Source organism: Wasmannia auropunctata, unplaced genomic scaffold (genome assembly GCF_000956235.1).
Source record: "Wasmannia auropunctata unplaced genomic scaffold, wasmannia.A_1.0 LD335517.1, whole genome shotgun sequence".
Lineage (NCBI taxonomy): Eukaryota > Metazoa > Arthropoda > Insecta > Hymenoptera > Formicidae > Wasmannia > Wasmannia auropunctata.
This window is the reverse complement of record NW_012027373.1, coordinates 29,520-51,142: the sequence shown is the minus strand read 5'-3', so window position 1 is coordinate 51,142 and position 21,623 is coordinate 29,520. Positions and strand designations below refer to the sequence as shown.

The window sequence follows — 21,623 nt, the reverse complement described above, 5'->3', positions numbered from 1 at the left end:
ATAGTAGCTGATACGTTTTTATTATAAACAAAGAATAATCCAAATATATTATTCTAACCGAATGCTTTTCGTGCATCTAAATAATTTTTTCATATTTTAAATTATTAAATTATTATTAAATATTTGTCCGCTTCCTTCGATAAATTTTTCGATTCGGCGCATCTAAATAGTCCTTGTTAATACATAAGGTGAGTGTAAAAAGTATACAGGGAGATGTCCTTTAAGAAAATATATATTTTAGAAAGTAAACATTAATTAGCAATTTATCAAAGACAAATACAACAGATTGTTATATATTTATCAAACATTATTTTATCTAAAAAAATGTAATATTAATTAAAATAATAACATATTTTAATATTACATTATTTTAGATAAAACAATTTTTGATAAATATATAACAATCTGTTGTATTTGTCTTTGATAAATTGCTAATTAATGTTTACTTTCTAAAAATTATATTTTCTTAAAGGACATCTCCCTGTATACTTTTTACACTCACCGTATGTATTAACAAGGACCATTTAGGTGCGCCAATCGAAAAGTGAATTTATCGAAGGAAGCGGACGAATAATGGAATAAAAGTAACGATGGCTATTGAATACATCCTGTGCCAATTCATCCTAAGTGGCTATTGATTTGTTACGCGTGTGTCGATCATTTCGCTCCGATCGAACGGCGTGCTGCCGGAAATGTATAGTGTGCGCGCGCGACTCTGATATCCGGCGATTTCTTAATCGTAATAAAAACGGATCTATAACAGCGCGTGCGAACGCGCGCGGATATAGCTGTGCGGCCGAGAAGCTGCGCTGTTTGTATACTCATACAGTGTATCACACAAGATCACAACGAAAGTTGATGTTCTGGGGAGAAGGAGGGAGATATCGAGCGCCGATAATTTGCAGGTAAGGCGACTAATTGCAGTCCACGTGATGTGGCTGAAAATAAAACGACGTCGCGACGTTAAAACGTCGCCTCCCCGTCCGTCGTCCCGGTAATTCTTGATGCCAATTACCGTCCGATATTCACGCCTCGTCGTGCCTCGGCGAACAAGCGCGACCTGATCCGTATATCCAAAGAGAGAGATCCTGAATTCCAGGGAAACAGAGATGCCGTCGCGCGGAGTATCGCGCGGAATTCGTTACCGTTTGATCCGACCCGGACGAGAACTTTTAGAATGCTAATCCGCCGCGCGCTTTCGACGTATCGAAACGCTCTCGCATGTAATTTATTTGCAAGCAGGTTCCCCCGTGAGCGCAGCTCACTCCACGGAGTGGTGGAATAAAAGAGAAGCAAGTGCCTTTTTTGCGAGCGCGCGCGCGTTCAGTAGGCTGCAGTCGCGTGCACCGTTTCAGTTTTCCCGGTAAACGATTTCCGGTTTCGGAGCGCGAGGAGGAGCGTTTCAATCGACGGAGCGTTCGCCTCGACGGCCAATTAGGTCTGTGCCATCTCATGAAAAGGCTATGAAAGGAGGGCCTGCAAAATGTAGAAGAGCTGAAGAGGCTGCAGGCGAACGGAGGCGTAATAAATATGGAACAGGAGGAAGGGCCGCTAATTAGTTGAACGACCCTCCTTTTCGCGACGCGCTCTCGAGTGTACCACTCTCTCGCACTTGTGTGCGTACGTGCTTATATAGGTACCCTATTTCTCTGTATACACAAGGGACGCGCGTGGTTCCGCGTATAACACACGGGCGCGGATCAGCGCAAGAACCGCCGCGCCGCGCCGATATGTGTGCCGTCGTCGATCATCGAGCAGCTACACGAGCGGCCGGCCGGCGGCGAGTCTCAATTTAAGTGGACGGAGTCGTAAGTGGAGTACTGGGACGAAAAACCGCCTCCCCGGATCGCGGGCTCGCGTCGCACGATCTTCCCACACGTGCGCGCATGCGTGCGTGCGTGCGTGCGTGCGTGTACGTGCACACGAGCGATTCCGATCCGTTAGATCGGAGAAACCTTCGACCGGCCGGTTTATACAAGACGACAACGACGAGGCGAGGACGGCACCGAGCGACGGGTGGCGCGATCGCGCTACTTCCTCCTGTCCACATATATACGCACGCTGCGTCGTAAACCGGCCCTCTTTTTATCCTCGTCGGCGCGAAAATTGCGGTACGCACATTCGCGCCTTCTTCCGCCGACCGCCCACCGCGCAGGTTGCGTTTCGATAGATTTCCTGCACGGCGCGCTCGACCGCCCCCGATTATGTCACTTGATATTAGGATGATATCTGTTACTTTTATACCTACTTCGAATATTCGAAGCTTCGAAGTTTTGGAAAATATACATTAAAAATTTGAATTTTCTTAATTAGACTATTTTATTGGTCATTATCTTTCCTTATTTACACGTGTATCAAGTTTAATTGGAAATATTTCAGGTTATAATACTTTCAAATTTTTTAGGAATAATTTCGTACATATATATATATATATATATATATGTATATATAAATTCTTTTTATTTACAATATTTGTAAATTTTCTGAATAAATTTATCATTTGCACGAATGCATTTTTCGAAACTTCGAAGCTCCAAAGTTAATTTTAAACTTCAAGCTTCGAAAGAAGATTTTAATGCCGAAGCTTCGAATCTTCGAAGCTTCCAAGTTCGAATGTCGAAGCCTTCGAAGCAAATCAAGCCCTACTCGATATGTACAGAGACAATTTTAATGGACAATCGAGCGTATTCTGTTATCCGACGCCCGAAAGCGATCGGTTTTTCGCGGACGATTTGCGGCGATTCTGCGTGTTAGTTAACTCCAATGAAGTCGCGCAATGAAAGTGGCGGTGAAAATTGTAAATTTAAATACTGCGGTACGAATGCCCGTAATTTCATACATGGAATGGCGTAGGTAGGTCGTAGGATATTAATACGTCGAGACAAGAATACGAGATTAAAGTTCGGTGCTAAAGCCCGAAGTTACAGCTGACGAGTCTGCAGCCATAATGTCCTTGTGTCGTATGTGTCAGTCATTTTAGCGGTTGACACAATATTTCTATTCAGTTTTCTATTTTCTACACGCACGCGAGTGCAGTAGGAAATCGCGCGTGTGTGCGTGCCGCGAGCCAGATGACGCTTCCCAGGCTGCTTCTTGTTTGCCGAGTGGAAGATGTCAGGTGGAATGATAACGTCGCACAGCGCGATATTTTCATTCAAAAGATAATTACACATCGCGCTTGTTTATTACCGCGCATTTAGATGCGAGGCAAACGCAAATGTATACCTACGTCGATTTTAATACGTATCCTAGCTACTATCACGCCGCGGACACAGTAAAGTAAATCGCGTATTGTTGCATATACATATACGTGTTAAAATGTTACATAGATCATCATATCTGTGTAATTTGTCAACAAAGACCAATAAAATTTACCTTTATCTAAAATTCGATTTACGACTCATGTCAGAATTTAGAATATAATTTTATTTTACATACGTATTAAATAGATCACGTATCGTTGGTAGGTATTTGTCAGCAAAGGCTAACGGAATTTGTCGTTTATCTATAATTCGATCTGCAATTCGTGCCAAAATTCAAAATTTTATGTTATTTTATTTTACATATACACGCACTAAATAGATCATGTCGTAGATATCTGTCAATTGGAAAGGCCAATAAAAGTTGTCATTCATTCATAATTCACATCAGAATTTAAAATATAAATTTTATTTATATACATATTAAATGTCAAAAAAGAAATTACCGTTCATCTATAATATAATTCAATCTACGTATAATTTGTATACTAGAATTCGAAATATAATTTTATTCATATGACGCATGTTGTAGGATTTGTCAGCAAAGGCCAATGAAAATTACCGTTCATTAATAGTTTAATTTATAATTCGTATTAGAATTCAGAATATTTTACATGCCGTTATTCAAATTAGGAACGGATCAGATTTTAACCAAAAGAAAGGTGTTATATTTTTGCATTTGTCATATTGACCCGCAATATTGAATTTCGATGTTTTGTCCCACACGATACGCAAAATAATTCTGCAAAATAATCAAATTTTATAAATAATAATCAAATAATTATAAAAATCTTTAAAATAGTTAAACTAGGTACGTCCCACTTTTCTAAAAAGAAAAAACCGGAAGTGGAACGAAATTCGCAGATACCCGCGCGTAATAATAATGGTACACGCGTAAACCGCGCTGGAATGAGCGGTGAGAGAGAGAGAGAGAGAGAGAGACGTGCCACCAGATTTCGATTTTCATACCCTAGCGCCGCGGGCTTTGATAACGCAATTGAATCTCTTTCTCTCTCTCTCTCTCTCTCTCTCTCTCTCTCTCTCTCGCGGCTCTTCCGTACACTTTCATCGGTGACGGAAGGATTACGACCTCGGGGCGTTTAACGCGCGGGAGACGATGTATATCTCCAACGGTGTATACAACCGGGTACGGCTAAATTTATCGCTATCCCGCACGTAGGTGTACTTCACGCTGCGTTCGTACATATATACGCGACGGAAGGGCCACGGGTCTCCGCTCGTGCGCACGCGAGCGCGCCGCGAAGAAGGTAATCTCTCTCCGAGTCTCCGCGCGGAAGTATTCAACGCGGATTAGTTTACCGGTCGGTGACAGTCGTAAAAATCGGCACGGGCGCAACAAAGTGCGCGTTAAAGTCGCGTATACCCCCGACCGTGTCGATGCGTGTATCTACCAACGGCGCGATTTTAACCCGCCGGGATGAAACTACGTTGTCATTTCGCGGCACTGAAGCCGCTCGCGGGAAAACTATTCCGGGTAAATGACACACGTCGGCTCCCGCCCCCCCCCCTTTCCCCCTCCCCCGGAATTCCACGAACGAATTTGAATAACGGCAATACAATGGCGCGATGGCGCCGCGTGTAACCGCGCCGTTACCACGTAAAGAAGTGCTTAACGAGCACTCGGTCTTGGCGGATTCCTCTCCGGCCTTTCGTTACGAATTCTTAATGAGATCGCACTTAATTCTTTCGATCGACGCGAAAGAATCTGAATATATCGGGGGAAGGCGAAGCGCGCGGAATGCGGATTTGCGCGTGTGCAAGCTCCGCTGCATCGTAAACCTTCAGATAAGAGTAAATTTGTTGTGAAATTTGTTACGATAGTCCACCGGCAATAGATAACAAGGTAATAATATACGGCGGCTTTCCGTGCTTGTTTTACACACTAACGGCATTTAATCATTCCAGTTAGTCAATTAATATTAATATTTGTGTTATAGTTTACTCGCAATTCTTACCTTCCAACTTTGATTTATTTAATATTTAACATAATTACATAATAAATTGATAAGAAATAAAAGACTGTGAGCCAAAGCACGGTGCTTTTTGCTCCAAGTAAAAATAACTTTTATATTACAATATAGTTAACAGACATTTTGACCCAAATAGAATCATTCTCAATGTTAGGACAAAAAACTACTTATACATAATCTTTAAATAATTACATAATATTTTCGTGCGACAACATGTTTTGTTTTCGCTTTTTGTCTTAGATAAGGGCACTAGTTCTGAGTCACTCTATGTCACTATAAAAATTTCTATTTTTAGTCAGAAAAATATTAAACACAATCTCAAGAACATATTTATAATTTATAATAAAATCATAAAGAATACTTTATAATTTTATTCAATTTCCGTACTATTTTACATTTTTTTAATTTTAATTGAATGAAAATTAGTCATATCATAATTAGATCTTACGAGTCTAGTTGCAGCTCAGATTATCGGAAAAACATATTTAATTGATCATGTTTGTTTTTTCCATGAAATCTAACGCTATTTACTACCTCCTGTAAAAACCATAAGATAGTCTTTACAGGTTAAACTTTGAGTAAATTTTTAAAGACATATTTCTGAATTAAAGTTTCATATTTTATTACTGATATTCATGATATCAATAAAATGTGTAGCGTTGCTGCTAATAAATAAAAAAAAAACAGTTGTCGATTGATTGAAAGCTAATACAAACGCTAAAGAATTTATGTGTTATGCGACAGTCGATGAAAATTATAATAATTATTTATATCAAATATATTGAAATAAAGCCTGTCGAGCCGACACGGGTAAATTTCTCTACAGATTCAGAGGAAGAGATTCTTATAAATGCACATTAGCATCAAAATATATTAAATTGCTCGTCAATTTAATTAGTTACAAGTGGATTGCGGCTTCGTGTATAAGAACTGTGTTTCAAGACCGATAAATATTGCGGCGCGCAGTTGGTACATGATTGAATATTGTAAAAATTAATTCACATCAACACCCCGTGTCGGCTCGATAGATCTTACTTCAATATACCGTATTTGATTTATTCCTACACGAGTCTTTAGTTCTTCAATTTATTTGAATTATTTATAATAAATTATTCGGAAGTGCCCGATCCCCGCGTCTAAAGAGTACCCTTATCCTATTTCTCGCAAGAACGTAAGTTTTTAATAAAATCGATACAATTTTTCCAACATCATCATTAATCAATTTTCTCGATTGCTCTGGTTAATCACGAAAATCGGCAAATCCCGCGAGCGTTTAGATAGCCATTGATGGTTAGGTAAACGTTAAATCGCCTCTACTCAACGGCAATGAGACTCGGTAATGATGACCCTGGAGCCCTTAATTAGTAGCCTGCCATTGGCCGCTGCGAGCGGACGGACACGCCGGCGTTTAGTGCGTTCAATGGATTGTTTTACGGAGAATATATCCCGACGTTTGACCCCCCGACCTTTGTTATATCCTCCCCGTCTCGCTGCCGACTTGCAGCAGCAGCAGCAGCCAACGCGATCTTCAGTCGTGCCAAGTGGCGTTTCGATCGACGCGCGCGATGCGGAGAATGGGAACGAAGCGAAAGTCATATCGATAATTCTATATTCCACGCGATATACGGAGGCCTCTTTTCACGACTTATTAACCGCGCTTCCAGTCGATTGATCTCGAGTCGTCTCGAAAGGAGAGCGCAGTTATCTCTTCAAGTCCTTCGGCTACATGTATATACATCGTTTTACCGGTCTCGTCCCGATGACAGCCGTCGACGGCGCCGCAACCGTGCAACTCGAAGTGAAAGCTCTCTCTCTCGCTGCTCGATTCGTCAGCGCGGCGGATCTGTAATCGCGCTTATAACTTCCGTACCCTCTCACCGCGGGAGGACGGGAAACACGAAAGTGACCTCGACCTTACCTCCATACCTACTTAAGTCTAGGTCAGGGTTTTCATCGTCTTCCGCGGGGAGGAGGAGGAGGAGGGGAGGGCGGGAAAGAGGGAAACGATTGTGTGCAGGCTTTATTAGCCTGAGGAAACTATCTCGCAGTCGTCCGCGCGCGCGCGCGCGCGCGCGAACTACGGGAATCTAATGGCTTATTACGCGAGCCCCATGATTAATCATCCATTTTCTCTTCCTAAGAATCTTCCCGTCAGCTTTCTCATCCGCACGATTTCTCGAAGCAGCCTTCTGTCTCTCGCTTCTGCATTTCTAACAGCCAATCTCAGGATATAATATTGCGAGGAATATTCGTCGCGGCAGATAAATGTGAATCATCGCGCTTTAATTAAAACTGTTGCTCCCCCCCTCCTTCTCCCCCCCTCTCTCTCTCTCTCTCTCTCTCTCTGTTCGATCACCATTCGGCAATTAATGCTTAATTTTATTTATTTTAATGTAATCTCATTTATTTAATTTTATTTTATGTTACTTTATTTTCAGTTTATATTTTTTTATGTTATTATAATTCTACCCTTATAATTTATTTAATTTTAATTTCTTATTAATTATAAATAGCAAATCTTGTCACTCACTGTAAATCTTTGCAAACATGATTACAGCGTGCTTTTCTTATGTACTTAAGTCATCTGCGCTTAAGGGGAATTTATCCCGGAGCGCTTGATAAATAATGATTTATCATCATTATCATCTCTCATGTCATCATCGAAAACGCGGATTTCGATCGCGGATTTCGGATACATTGAACAGGACTAACAAAATAGTCCGGTATTAAAATCCTTGGTATGCAACTTGTTCGATCGAATAAATCAAGTCTCTTGCTATACGCAAAAAATACAAAGAACGTGGAGAAAGCAGGAAATATTCCGCAGCGTCCATAAAATGTAAATTTTGTGCACAGAATTATCTTATATTGCCGCAATTTGAATTGCACAAAATGTATAAAGTTATATTTGGAACGTGGCAGCGTCATAAAGTTACAAGATTAAATCGCGAAACTCGCGCAAAGAACAAAAAAAAGGAACGCGAAGAAACCTGGACGTTATTAGCGGAATAATTCACTAACGCGAAATGCCGCCGCTGAGTGCCCTACGTCCTTTGATGTCCGATCCGTCAAAGCAAATATATCGCAATTTGCAAGAGAGAAAGATGCAAATATCCGGATATGAAAGCTCCTGCGATAAAATGCAAATTATCGCAATCTCGTATTTCAAATGCTGCGCTTAGAATTATTTGCGACCGTATATTGCAATACGTATGTATTTCAAGATTCGTGCGTATTTCAGACCGACGCGCGAGATAGGATTTCTTGTGTAATATACGAAGTGAAATGCGTATTAAAAATAAACTATTTTCGAGCGAAGACATTTAACATATTTATTTTAATGTCTTATACCTGACGAGAATCGCGTCGGACATAGGAGTTCATATATACGTAGAAGTTTATATATACATATATATATATATAAATCTTTATTTAATTTTTACGAGCCGCCAGTTACAGTCCATCAAATGTATGTTATGTCGCGATTTGCATGCAAATAAGCGAACGTACGTGTATGAGATGCCAGATTGCAGAATTATTATTGCGCGCTTTTAGTGCTCGCGTTATTACAGCTCTGGCCTTTAAGTATACATGCAGAAATCTATTTTAATATATACTAGCCAATTTAATACTGGAAATTAGTTATTTCGAGTACTAAAAGCACTGTTGTTCAGAACTTTTAATATTCAAAATAAATAATTGATCACTACACGGAAAGAACGATTTTGCTGGAAGATAAAAAAAATCTGAAAATAATTTTTAGAGTACCATCAAAATATTTTGTTGAAAACTCAAAAATAATAAGCATTACTGTAAAAAGTTTAGATATTCTAACAATCAGTTTGACTTTCCAACGAAATTATTTTGATTGTGTTACAAAAAAAATTATTTTCAGATTTTTTTTTCTATCTTCCAGCAAAATCGTTCTTTCCGTGTAGCTTTCTGCAATATTAAATTTCTGATCGTTCCCACAAATTGAACATAATTAATGTTTTATATTTAACGAAAAATAAATTTAAAAACAGTTTTGTTAAAAAATAATTTTCGCAATAATAAGTTGAACTAAATAATTAATTTTTTCTATAGCATTTCAATTTTTTTTATTGTTAATCCTGCTTTGGCTCTTATTATCGTCTTTTCCAAGAAAGTGCAGTAAATTGAGGGCACTTTATACTTGTGGCCAAGACTGTATATTTAACGCATGCGATAATATTCGAAAATTCGCGTTAATCGCATAAAATATTATCGCTGCCACGGATCGTACCCTATATTTTTTTTTTTGCACGATACACTCATTTGATATTCACGAGAACACATTCACTAGGTCTCCGGGTCAGTGAAGTAAGTCAAGCATCGACTCGTAAGATGAATCGACCACAATAACGGTGTTTAAAGCCTGACCCGAGACGATCGAAAGCCAATCGTCCGACTCGCTATCTGCTGGCACGATGCCTTAATGGCCATATGCCGATCGTAAGTCCGCGTAAACGGGGATAAAATTAATTGTAAAACGGGTGCAATTGCTCTTAACCATATCTAATTATCCTCTACGATAAAGTATGAGTATAATAATCGTGTTTCCAAAGTTAGATCGAAATATCAATCATCCGATTGACGGAGGACGGAGCTGATCTTCCGAATCGATTAGTGTTAATGTTTTGGGACGAGGACAGTCATTATTTTATATCCTCTCGCGAGATCGATCAATCACGAAAACTTCCCGAGGGATTGCGGTCAGTGGTGAATCCTATCTGACAGGATGACATACAAATTTTGCGAAAAGTACACGAAATTACACGAAGTAGTTTATCAAATTATTTAAATCGCCGAAGGGATTACTTCTTTTCATGCATCGTCCAATCGAGCGAGAGGCTTCACGCAGTGTCGTCTCCAATTCATTATCGTGTTTAAAGGATTAAATGAAAGCTCTGTCGTAGCTACACGAAACGTTGATAGAATGGAGGCTATATAAACGCGAGATAGACGCGTCATCTTTAATCCGGTACCGATGCTCAACTTCACACCGAGGTTATTGATGATTAATCAAAAAAAGAAAGAGAGACGGAGAACGAGTCGAGCAGGTTGTCCTGTTAACAGGCCTAGTACAAATAGCCCGACGATAACGTTTCATCCGATATTTACAACGATTCCGTCTCTGTAATTACGATACCTTTTACGCATAATGACGATTCAATTACGTCATTACGGGATCCTTTGACGGCGTGCAGGCTAATGAATTATTTAAATAAATTGATCAAATTATGTTCTTGCGCGCTTTTCTTCCAACTCTCCTCCTTTTTTTCTCTTCTCGATCGCGAGTGATATCGTAAGGGAAGGAGGAGAGGGGGACAAATAGTGTCACTTTAAATTTCTCCTTTTACCCGCATCTATTTTACTACTACTCGTTAATAGAAAGACAGTTCTCAAGCATCTAATCATCTTCTGAAAAAGCCGTAAAAATCAAAAGCCAAATATAGCTAGCGGAGAAGTTTCAAAATTTTGCATTCGTGAAATAAGGTAAAACCTGGATCTTTCTTTTAATATTTGAAGTTATATTTTCTTAATTGCTGAATCGTTGAATGAGATCTAACCTATTCTATGTCATACAGTATCTTTTTCCTCTATTTTCATATAATTCCTGTGCTTGTATATTAAATTTTATTTCTCTCAGTAAAGTTTTAAAGGAAAAAGTAGCTCCTGGGGCAAATAATGACAATTTTTAGTTGGGTAAATAATGACCAGTTAAAAAGCTTTTTTAATATTTGAATATGATTTTTCTAATTTATTTGGAATAATGTGAGATTAGTTACAAGGCAAGATTCAGAAAAAATGTAATTTTCAATAAAAAATACTAGCAAATAATATTACTACTATTATTTATTAATAAATAAAAATTTACATATGGCAAAGTATAAAAATTAATATAAATTACCTTATTTAATGAAAATCTCAAAAGAAAGATCGATTAAGAGTTAAGAATTATGTATTTTATAATTGTCCCATAGGGTGTCACTATTTACCCATAGGGTGGGACAAATAGTGACAAATGTAGGTCTCAATTTTTATGAAAATCTAGCCCGTGTATATGACTTATGAAAACTCTAATTAAGTTTATTGTATATTTGAAAGTGGAAAGTATTCTTTTAGTGAAAAATCATATCTTATAAACTTGAAATTAACTTGTAGGAAAGAGAAGAAAAAATCCGTCACTATTTGCTCTCCCATCCCTTACTTGTATATACAGTTAATTAAAGCCAATCTGGCGATTGGAAAAGTCAATATATTAGAACTCGGGAAACCGATTTTTTTTATTTTATAGAACGTAATGTTGTCGAATGTTAAACGCGCGCGCGTGTGTGTGTGTGTGTGTGTGTGTGTGTATGTGTGTGTGTCATCACAATCTACTCGTATTTACAATTCAAATCCAATCACTTTTCGACTGTTGATTTGCTTCAATCTCAGTAATGCAGGAGTCATGCTGGAGACGAGAATCTCCGCATCGAAAAATTGTCAGTCGCGCGCAATTTACACTGTAACATAATAACGCAGATATTCCGCATCACTTCACGCACTAAACGGGTTTCCTTCAACTTCATTAAGTGGTACGTGTTTATCTCATAATTTCGTAGAAACGCTTGCCTCCCCCTTTTCCCCGTAATATTGTCGTACTGCCACGAATGATACGATAAAATGACGATGTCAAGAGTATTCGTCAATTTATCAATTTGAAGTATACAAGTAGCTTTTTGATTAAAACACATAGACGTTTGCTGTATTTATTTCATTTACAATAATCATGAAAGATGTAAGATGATTTGCCGATTTATTAAGTTTGATTAAAAAAGCTCCTTCTACAATACTCGATGTGGTCTATTAAACGCAGGATGATTCATTGTATCATCTTGAAGGAAATGATTATGTATTCCTGCTATAAAAATATGAAAATACAAGATCAGATGACCTACAAACAGAGTTAATCTAATCTCTGGGCAAGTTAAGTTTCTAATCGGTATAAAGAATAACACGCATATGACCTAGTTTGCCGCATATAATAAATTAATAGAGAATATAATATAATAAGTTATTATTATTAAAATATAATAGCACACTGTCAAATACTGTAAAAGAGCAAATTTAATCCAATTCCTTGAATTAAATAACGTTTTTTTATTTTTAACTTCCATGTGTGTCAAAATGTATATTATTTTAATTCGAAACATGAGGTTAAAACAATAATCACATCTGATCAACCCATTTCTATTGCTCAATTTTAAAGTAAACAATGTTTATATTAACTAAATTTAAATCAAATTTAATACATTTCTTGAGTTAAATTATTCAACGCCATTTTGTTTTGATTAAATTGACAATATATTGAGTATAGGAACAGTAATGATCTATATATTATAGGATTGATTAAAATTGATTAAAAGTGATTCAAATTGGGTATATAATTTTGACAGTACGAATTTTAAAGAATTTTAATTTTAGACGAAAGATAAGAATTGAACGAAGCCTTTGACAGCGTTTTTCGTGGCGCAACTGCAGTTGCATCGTTGAATATTTCAGTGCGGAAACTAGTTGTGCAAGAGGCAAAATAAAAATTGACAATGAACGAGGTACGTGACTGCGATGTATCCGTCGTTTAATGAATATAATTTACATTTTCTACGAGCTGCCGCGACGCTGCACAAATAGCGCCGACACGACAAGGAAACCGTTTCGATAGCATCTCCAGTGCGTGCTCCCAACTCCACCGTGGCGTATAAGTAAACGCCTTGCCCACTTAGCATAACACACATTCAACGAATCTTTACGGGCGTTCACTTAACAGTTCGCTCAGCTCTTGTTCTTGTTGAAAGCCGCGATTACGACTTTCAGCCATTACGGCGTTGACACGTATCGCTCAAGCTCGCCGAAACGTGGTTGAAGTGCGTGCGTACATAATGCATTTATCACGACGTAAATATCGCGAATTATGGAGATAACGCGTTTCCCCGATCATTCGTAATCTATGTAAATCTAACGCTATGTAAATCTTGTGTTTTAAGAATCGCGAAACTGGATCATGCGCAAATATCTTTCAAGCGTTTTCGAAACTCGACTGAGAGTGACGATTACTGAAAACCGAACGGATTATGTGTAGCGTGAAAATAAAATATTTCTCAAATAAAACGACGAAAATAGGAACGCCACAGGAATATTTATACCGTAATATACATATATCGCTCATTTGCTACATTATAATCAATACAACTCGAGAAAAACAAAGATTTTTGAAATTTCTAGAAAATAAATTTCAATGTTTTGAATCATTAAAATTTTGTATTATCAATTTCGAAATGCATCTTTGATGTAATAACTGATTGCAGAGGAATAAAAGTATATTCTTTTAAAGTACGTTTTCTCTTTTTCTTTCTTTATATTCATTCTTTGCCTGCAACTCAAAATGATAATTTTTTAGTGATATTGTTGCAAATGAGAGTGTATAAACTGAAATATATCAACTAATATACAATTGTATTTTTGTAATGCAGATGTCACATCATTTTCGTGTAGTTTATCTGTCAAGACCAAAAAAAATGACTATTATACAATCGAACCTCGATAAGTCCGAATCTCTACAACTCGAAAACCTCTATAAGACAAAAATTTTGTTCATTCCCTTTCGCTCCACTGCGAAAAACCTCTAAATCGAAATAAAACCTTAACTCGAATTGTTTGTCAGGTATTTAGATGTATTATTTTACCTCTGCAACTCGAATTTAAAGTAGCCAGACCTCTACAAGTCTAAGTTCACCTCTGTAATATAATAAGTCGAACTTCTATTGTTACTGTTGTTCTGTTGTTGCTCTATAATTCGAAGTTGTATAGCTATGTGTAATCATGATTAATAGACTGGGACTTTGTTTTATGATTACATTTATTATTACATATAATTATGTATGCAATAAATAATTCACTGTCAGATATTGATTTTTTTCCTCTAAAAGCCATTATAATCGAAAAATTATAAACTCTCGTACAAAGCCTCCGTAAGTCGAATTTTCATATGTTAACCTTTTTCTACTCGAATGTCGATAAGTCGAAAATCTATATAACTCGAAGGGTTTTTTCTTCCCTTGAGATTCGAGTTATCAAGGTTCAACTGTATTATCGTGGCTTAAAAAGATTTAGGTAGAGAGAATTTTCTTTGTTATCACGTGTTGCGGTATCTGGTAAAGGCAGTCCGAGAAGTTTATTGTATTTATTATAAGTATATAAGCATTTCGCTGTCGAGAAGGTACTAACGAACCATTCATTCAGCGCTACAGGCAACTAACCGTTGGTAACCCGGGGCCACGACGCTAAATATATATTGTCGGCCTTAATAATACAAATTACATCTCTGATTCGGCGATCAACCAGATATTCAATCGGCAGGCACGCTCTGTCGCAAATCATTTAACGGGCGCTCCGCGAGCGCATAAATATGAAACAAGTCGAGCGAGACGCAAAGAGGAGACGCGTCACTTTTTCCCGAGTTTCCTTAATATTCATAACGTCAGTGAAGTCGACGCCAAATAATTATTCGGATTCTCGAAGGCGTAACTTGGCGGTGAGAAGCTGACCGCGACTTTGCGGTATGTCAAATCTGTCCCGCTAATTATGGATAATAAAGCCGGACGTATCAATAAATTTCGAGTTTGCCACTTAGTAACGTAGAAAACAGTTTACTCTGACCGGTGGTCCGTGCAATTAGCGATTACGGGACCCTCGCACTGATTGGCACACGTCCCCGTCGGCGTCGCCCTCCTACCGTCAGTTTTCCAGTACGATCGTGGTCACTGTGTTCGTAATTATCGGGGCACCTGAGCGCAACGTGTAATGAATTCATTATCGGGTCTGTTTTATGAACGGAGCCGTCACGGCCGATCCCTCGTGCGGAACGCGAAGACGCCGGCCCATATAATCACCACGATGTCATGCGACCGGCGGGCTCGGCCATCCGCAAAAGACCGCGCAGCATTTAAAAGTGGACAGCAGGTGCATCCCGATGTTGTTCGAGTCGCCGTCTTTAATGAATCGTTATTTACTTCGGATCGTCAACTCGAGATCTCAGATTAACTTTGACTAACAATGAGTTAATAAAATCTCTTAATGAAATATTAAGTTAAAAGACATTATGCAGCGATTAATTTCTTTTTAATTTTAATAACATTAGTGCTATATCGATAGTTCGGCTCGTCCCTGCGGTAAATCTTAAAAACGTTATTTATCTACGGAAAGAACAATTTTGCTGAATCCAGATCTGAAAATAATTTTTGTTCAATAATTGAAATAATTTTGTGTAAAAGTCAAAGTGATTGCTAAAACATCAAAACATTTGATAGCAATGCTTATCAGTTTTAACATTCCAACAAATTATTTTGATGATTTAACAAAAAATTATTTTCAGATCTGTTTTTAGCAAAATTTTTAGATCTTTCAACAAAATTGCTCTTTCCGTATAGTAAAACAATGATTACTACTATTTACTTATTATCGCGTGTGGATGTCAATTATTTTTCAGTTTGCGATTAATGATCTACACAAAAAGAACAAATTTGCTGGATCCAGATCAAAAAATAATCTTTGTTCAATAATCAAAATAATTTTGTTAAAAAGTCAAAATACGTATATGATTGCTAGAATATCAAAACGTTTTATAGCAATTCCTATTATTTTTAACAAATTATTTTGATTATTGAACAAAAATTATTTTCAGATCTGTATTCAGCTAAATTTTTAGATTTTTCAACCAAATCGTTCTTTCCGTGTACAGAGATATGCGCGTAGTTATTCAATTTTTGGATGCAAGACAAAGATCACTGGAAATTTATAATAAAAGTGTGAAAATATAATTTCATATAAATAAGTCTGAGATGTAAACAGTTTAAGAAGAGAGGATATATCATTCGACGAGAAACGATAGAGAGTCGAGCGACTGCACGCAATGCCGTCAATAAACGTCACGTTGAACAACTTTCACGATACTGATCGTCGCATAAAATTACAGGAAATTGCAAACACACTTAATTTCTAACTAAACTAACAGCCGAGGGAAACGTTTTTTTCTCACTAATGAAAGGATGTGGAAAATGATGCAAGAAATTGACTTCTTCCAGACTAATTTTAAAACTATTTCAAAATTATTTAAAACCACTAAACTTTGTAATAAGATGTTTCAATCTGCTTGAAGATTATGTTAAAAAATAAGACAAAAAAGTTTCAGTTTGGTATATTTGTCATTAACAATAAAACTTTCATTTCTCGTGCAGATTTCAGCGTTTGCAGTTTGTACATTTATAATTGTTTTTTCTCCTAAGAATTGTTGAGCGAATATTATTAAATTATATCTAACAAAGTTATCCTTTAATTGTAATTGTGAATCGTTTAACTCGTATAACAAATAATCGCGATAAAACGGATATTTACAATGAAAAGTCAACGAACCGAAATGATTTTAGAACATCATTCTTTATTAAAGAACTCGGTACCTCAGGCGCTCAAATATGAATATGAAGGGGAGATCTCGTAAGTGTTTCGTGTACTTTGTTTAATAATTCACGATTCTAATTATAAGGTTAAACTTCGTCATTTGTTAATGTTGCACGGAAAGAACGATTTTGCTGGAAGATCCAAAAGTTTCGCTGGGTACAAATCTGAAAATAATTTTATTGGAAATTTAAACTAATTGCCAGAATATAAAAATGTTGTGTAAAAAATTCAACTGCTTAATTTACTATTATATGAACACGTAAAATTACAATAATAATAATATTCTGTCGCGGTCTTGAATAATTTCTGAAAGTATTACACAAGGTTTTATAAATAAAAATTTGCTAAGAGATTCATATTATCGCACGGAAAAAAATATTTTGATTTTGAAGTATCTAAAAATGTAGCTGTAGATCTGCAAAAATAATTTTGTTGGATTGCCAAAATAATTATGTAAGACGCTCAGCCTGGTTGCTGGAATGTCAAAACTTTTTGCTGAACACTATTCACCGCACGTGCTTCAGTTTTTTTACATAATTATCTTGGTATGGTCTTGGTATCTTAATTATTAATCGAAACTTTTTGCAACACTATTCATCGTGCTACAGTTTTTCACATAATTATCTCGATGTGATCTTAATTATTTTTAGTATCTAAATTTTTAGATGATTGAGCAAAATCGTTCTTTCCGTGCGCGGCGATTAGCCCCGACGGGATTACGATTAGTTGGTTTTTTTTTTTATAAGTTCGATCGAGTCCCGCGCCGTAATGCACAGGACTTAAAAAAAGGTGACTCGCGCTTAAAGACAATGGCCGCCTCGGGACGATGAAAATAGTTAGCAATTTTCAAGGTGTGTGGGCCCGCGCACATGCACAACTGTCTCCCTGCTCGCTCACTTCAGAGCTTCTCTCTCCGTGCCTCCGCTACAAATTGCACCGGCCAAAGCGATCCAAGAACAAGGGAGACCCTCTGCTCTCGTTGAAGAATTAAAATCTCATCAGACCTTCCGAAAGAGATGATGCGCGCGCGTTCTTGCGAATAATTCAGACAAAAATGGCAGAATTAAGGAGCGAATGCCGCGCGCGAGTCATTTTCGACGTTCCCGGAGTAGGAAAGCAATTTTGAAAATATCATAATAACCTCCGCGCGGAGCAGTTATACAAATTATGTAATTGCATCTAATTATAATTGTATTTAAATAGAATTATAATTCTTTAATGAGGTATCTCTCTCTCTCTTTCTCTTCCTCTCATACGTAGGGAAGCATCTCACCGCTGAAGTCGAGCGACTCGCAAGAATCGAAACGCATTGTTATAGGGATTCTTTGTATTCGCGTTGGAAATTACTCGTTCGCAGCTTGAGGCATTTAAAGACTAAACCCCGGCAGCTATACTCCTCATCCTGAGAGAGTTTCTCTCGCGCGAGAGAACATCCGGAAGCAAAAATCCCACGATTCGCGACAAATATGTATTTTCGATCCCGCTCCCCTCCCCCCTCCTTCCCCCTTTCAATTTCTCACGTCGGGCCTCCATAAATCCGGCTTTATCCGTGCGTCGCGCGTTTCGCGCGCGCTGCACGCTCGAACACGCGCACCCCGTGCGTGATTTATCGCTACCGGATGGCTTAATGAAATTTGCGACGTCGTGAAGTGAGGAATCGTACTGTACGCGCGCGAATGGCGCGTATACGAACGATCAGGAAAACGATCCCGTTTTACAGCGCCGAAGCCACGTACGGGGGGAAGGAGGTACATACACGCCACGAGCCGACACTTACGCTGATCACAATAAATTATCGGCTATTAAGCGCCCAGTAAAATCCAGCGTGTATTGTGTTAATTGGAAAATAAACCGCGCTGCGCGCACACACGCGCGCACGACGGCGATGGCACTGAAGATATAATCGTCGCAATGAATTCGTCGGCGATCATCGTAATTTATATGTTACGCTCCGTGTGCCTGCACGCGTTATTACCGCAGGAAATTCGTTACGTTCGGTTTCGCTGTTGTTCGGGTCTCGAAAACTCGCGCGCCTTGCTTGCGAATCGAAACGTCTCTGTACATACGACGCCGAACAATGCTATCTCGTAATCTGGCAGAATGTGAGAAAATATAACTGTAGTCCGTAGTTTTTAAATGATGACAGCTATATTCGTGCTTATCGCGCCACGATCGCGAGTTCATTATTTAATGAGGAGATAATTCTGCCTAAATAAATTTAGCCAACGGTACGTGTAATTCATCGACAATCATCACGTGTGCGATGTAAATTGAAAGTCTCTTTTCGCCGCGATAATTTTCGCGCGTGAAACGTGATCGACCGGGGGACGGGGGGGGGAGGGGATGGGGAGGCATCGCACCAATGATTTTGCGTCGCGGGTATTAAGACACGCGAGTGTAAAAACGTATCGCACAAACCCAGACGGGATTTTCGTTTTGTCGATCCTCATTTCGCAATCTAAATTAGCGACGATTAAGGTCAATGCGAAGTCCAATCGCGCGCTTATAAGTCGAGTCGTTGCATAGCTGACTATTTAATTGCGGCATGAACAGCCGGCGATTAGGTAATCGGGGGGATAAATCGCGCGACACGCTCGATGGCTCGCTCGGATGGCGATGCCATTATCCGTCGGCGATAACTCGAAACGAGGGATACTCTCCGACTCGGCGCGGCGACGGCGGTCGCGAATGCATTTATACCGGGAGCGTCATTACAGACCGTGTGTGGATCGGAAGTTCGTTACGACCGCGAAGAGGCGGTGTAAGAGGAGTCTCTCTCTCTCTCTCTCTCTCTCGCTATATCGTTAAGGGCACGCCGAACGGCGGCGGCAGCGGCGACGGCGGCAGTGGCGGCGGCGGCGGCGGCGTCCGCTCGTTACGATCAACCGCGCGGGTTCTCACGCGGTGCGCGCGATGCGCGCGCGAGAAGTCCTTTTGCGCGCGTCCCGTGGATTTCCAGGCTCGTTCGTACGAGTAACGAGTTTTAGCCTGACGATTAGCATACTTAATTAGGCGCGTCAGCCCCGCTAGCTCATCGTTTTGCGCGTTATACGTGCCCGGCCGAACACCCGAGGCGACCTATACGCGGGGCTCTTTTACGCACTCTCTGTCTCTCTCTCCCTCTCTCTCTCTCTCCCCCGGCAGTAGCGTAACCATTGCCCGGAACTCCGACTGCGAAACCATAAGAGACCCGTCACGTATTTCCCGGTGTGCATTCCGCCGGAGATAACGCGCCGGGAGAGAAGAAATTGAGATGGAGGCCTCGACGTCGGTTTAGCTCATATGGTTACAAACAGTTCTCATTTAGCGGCGACGCGAATGCTGCAGCTGCAGACTTCCGGAATTAAGTTAATCCTCCCCCTCCCCTCCCCACCCCTTCCGCCGGTTGAGACGATTGATTAGGAATCTTTCGTCAAACAGAATGGCACGAAAAGAATAAGTTTCGACAATGTTTCCTCGTGTTGACGCGCTTTCTTTGGGAAACACGAATCGAAGTGCATAAGAGAAGGGAGGGGGAGAGGGGCAAATAGTGTCACTTTGAATTTCTCCTCTTTCCCGCGTTTATTTTACCACTCACACGGAAAAAACGATTTTATTGAAAGACCTAAAAATTTTGCTAAAAACAAATCTGAAAATAATTTTTTATTGAATCATCAAAATAATTTGTTGAAATGTTAAAACTGAGTATTGCTATAAAACGTTTTGATATTCTACCAATCATTTTGACTTTCGCACAAAATAATTTTGATTATTGAACAAAAATTATTTTCAGATCTGGATTCAGCAAAATTGTTTTTTCCGTGCATTAATAGAAAGATAGTTCTCAAGCATCTAATCATCTTCTGAAAAAGCAGTAAAAATCAAAAGCCAAATATAGCTAGCGGAAAAGTTTAAAATTTTGCTTTCGTAAAATCAGATAAAACCTGTATCTTTTTTTGATATTTGAAGTTATATTTTTTAAATTACTGAATCGTTGAATGAAATCTAACCTATTCTATGTCATACGGTATCTTTTTCCTCTATTTTGATATAATTCCTATGCTTGTATTAATTTTATTCCTCTCAGTAAAATATTAAACAAAAAAGTAGCTCCCGGGGCAAATAATGACAATTTTTAGTTGGATAAATAATGACAAATATTAGAAAAGCTTTTCTAATGACAAGATCCAGAATAAATGTGATTTTTAATAAGAAATACTAGCAAATAATATTACTACTATTATTTACCAATAAATAAAAATTTACATATGGCAGAGTAAAGAAATTAATATAAATTACTTTAGCTAATCAAATTGTCAAAAGAAAGATCGATTAGGAGTTAAGAATTATGTATTTTGTAATTGTCCCATAGGGTGGGACACTTACCCACTATTTACCCAAAAGATGAGGCAAATGTAGGTTTTAGTTTTTTATGAAAACCCCGTATACATGACTCATGGAAACTCTAATTAAGTTTTATACATATTTAAAAGTGGAAAGTACTCTTTTACTGAAAAATCATATCTTGTAAACTTGAAATTAGCTAGTAGGAAAGATAGAAAAAAATCCGTCACTATTTACACCCTCCCTCGTTCCGTTACCTCGCAAACAATAAAGTTGCACTGCTTCGAACTGCTACTAGCGAGATTCCCCTTGGTTACGAATATCACGTTCATTCGCGCAGATGTGCACTTTTCAATTCGTTCGACTAACCGTATAGGATAATTACGAGGACTTTTTGCGCGTTTATCCGGGATAAAAGTCTTAAAAGTATCGATGGGAGTTACGCCACTGAGCCACGCAACAGGACCATACAGCGAACGTAAATCGAGAAGTCGGGAGGAGGAAGAGGAACGCGTGATATCGGCGGGAG

The 21,623-nt window shown here is 38.6% G+C and overlaps 1 protein-coding gene and 1 long non-coding RNA gene across 2 annotated transcripts in view; one reads left to right on the top strand and one right to left on the bottom strand.

Annotated features, from left to right (window-relative positions):
- Positions 1-21,623, bottom strand: part of LOC105456836 (agrin) — a 46,996-nt gene that overhangs the window by 22,796 nt on the left and 2,577 nt on the right. The gene's annotated exons all lie outside the window — the stretch shown is intronic.
- On the top strand, positions 10,730-13,203 carry LOC105456835. Its single transcript, XR_975292.1, has 3 exons — positions 10,730-10,768; positions 11,714-11,853; positions 12,743-13,203. It is a non-coding gene; the product is annotated as an uncharacterized LOC105456835 (long non-coding RNA).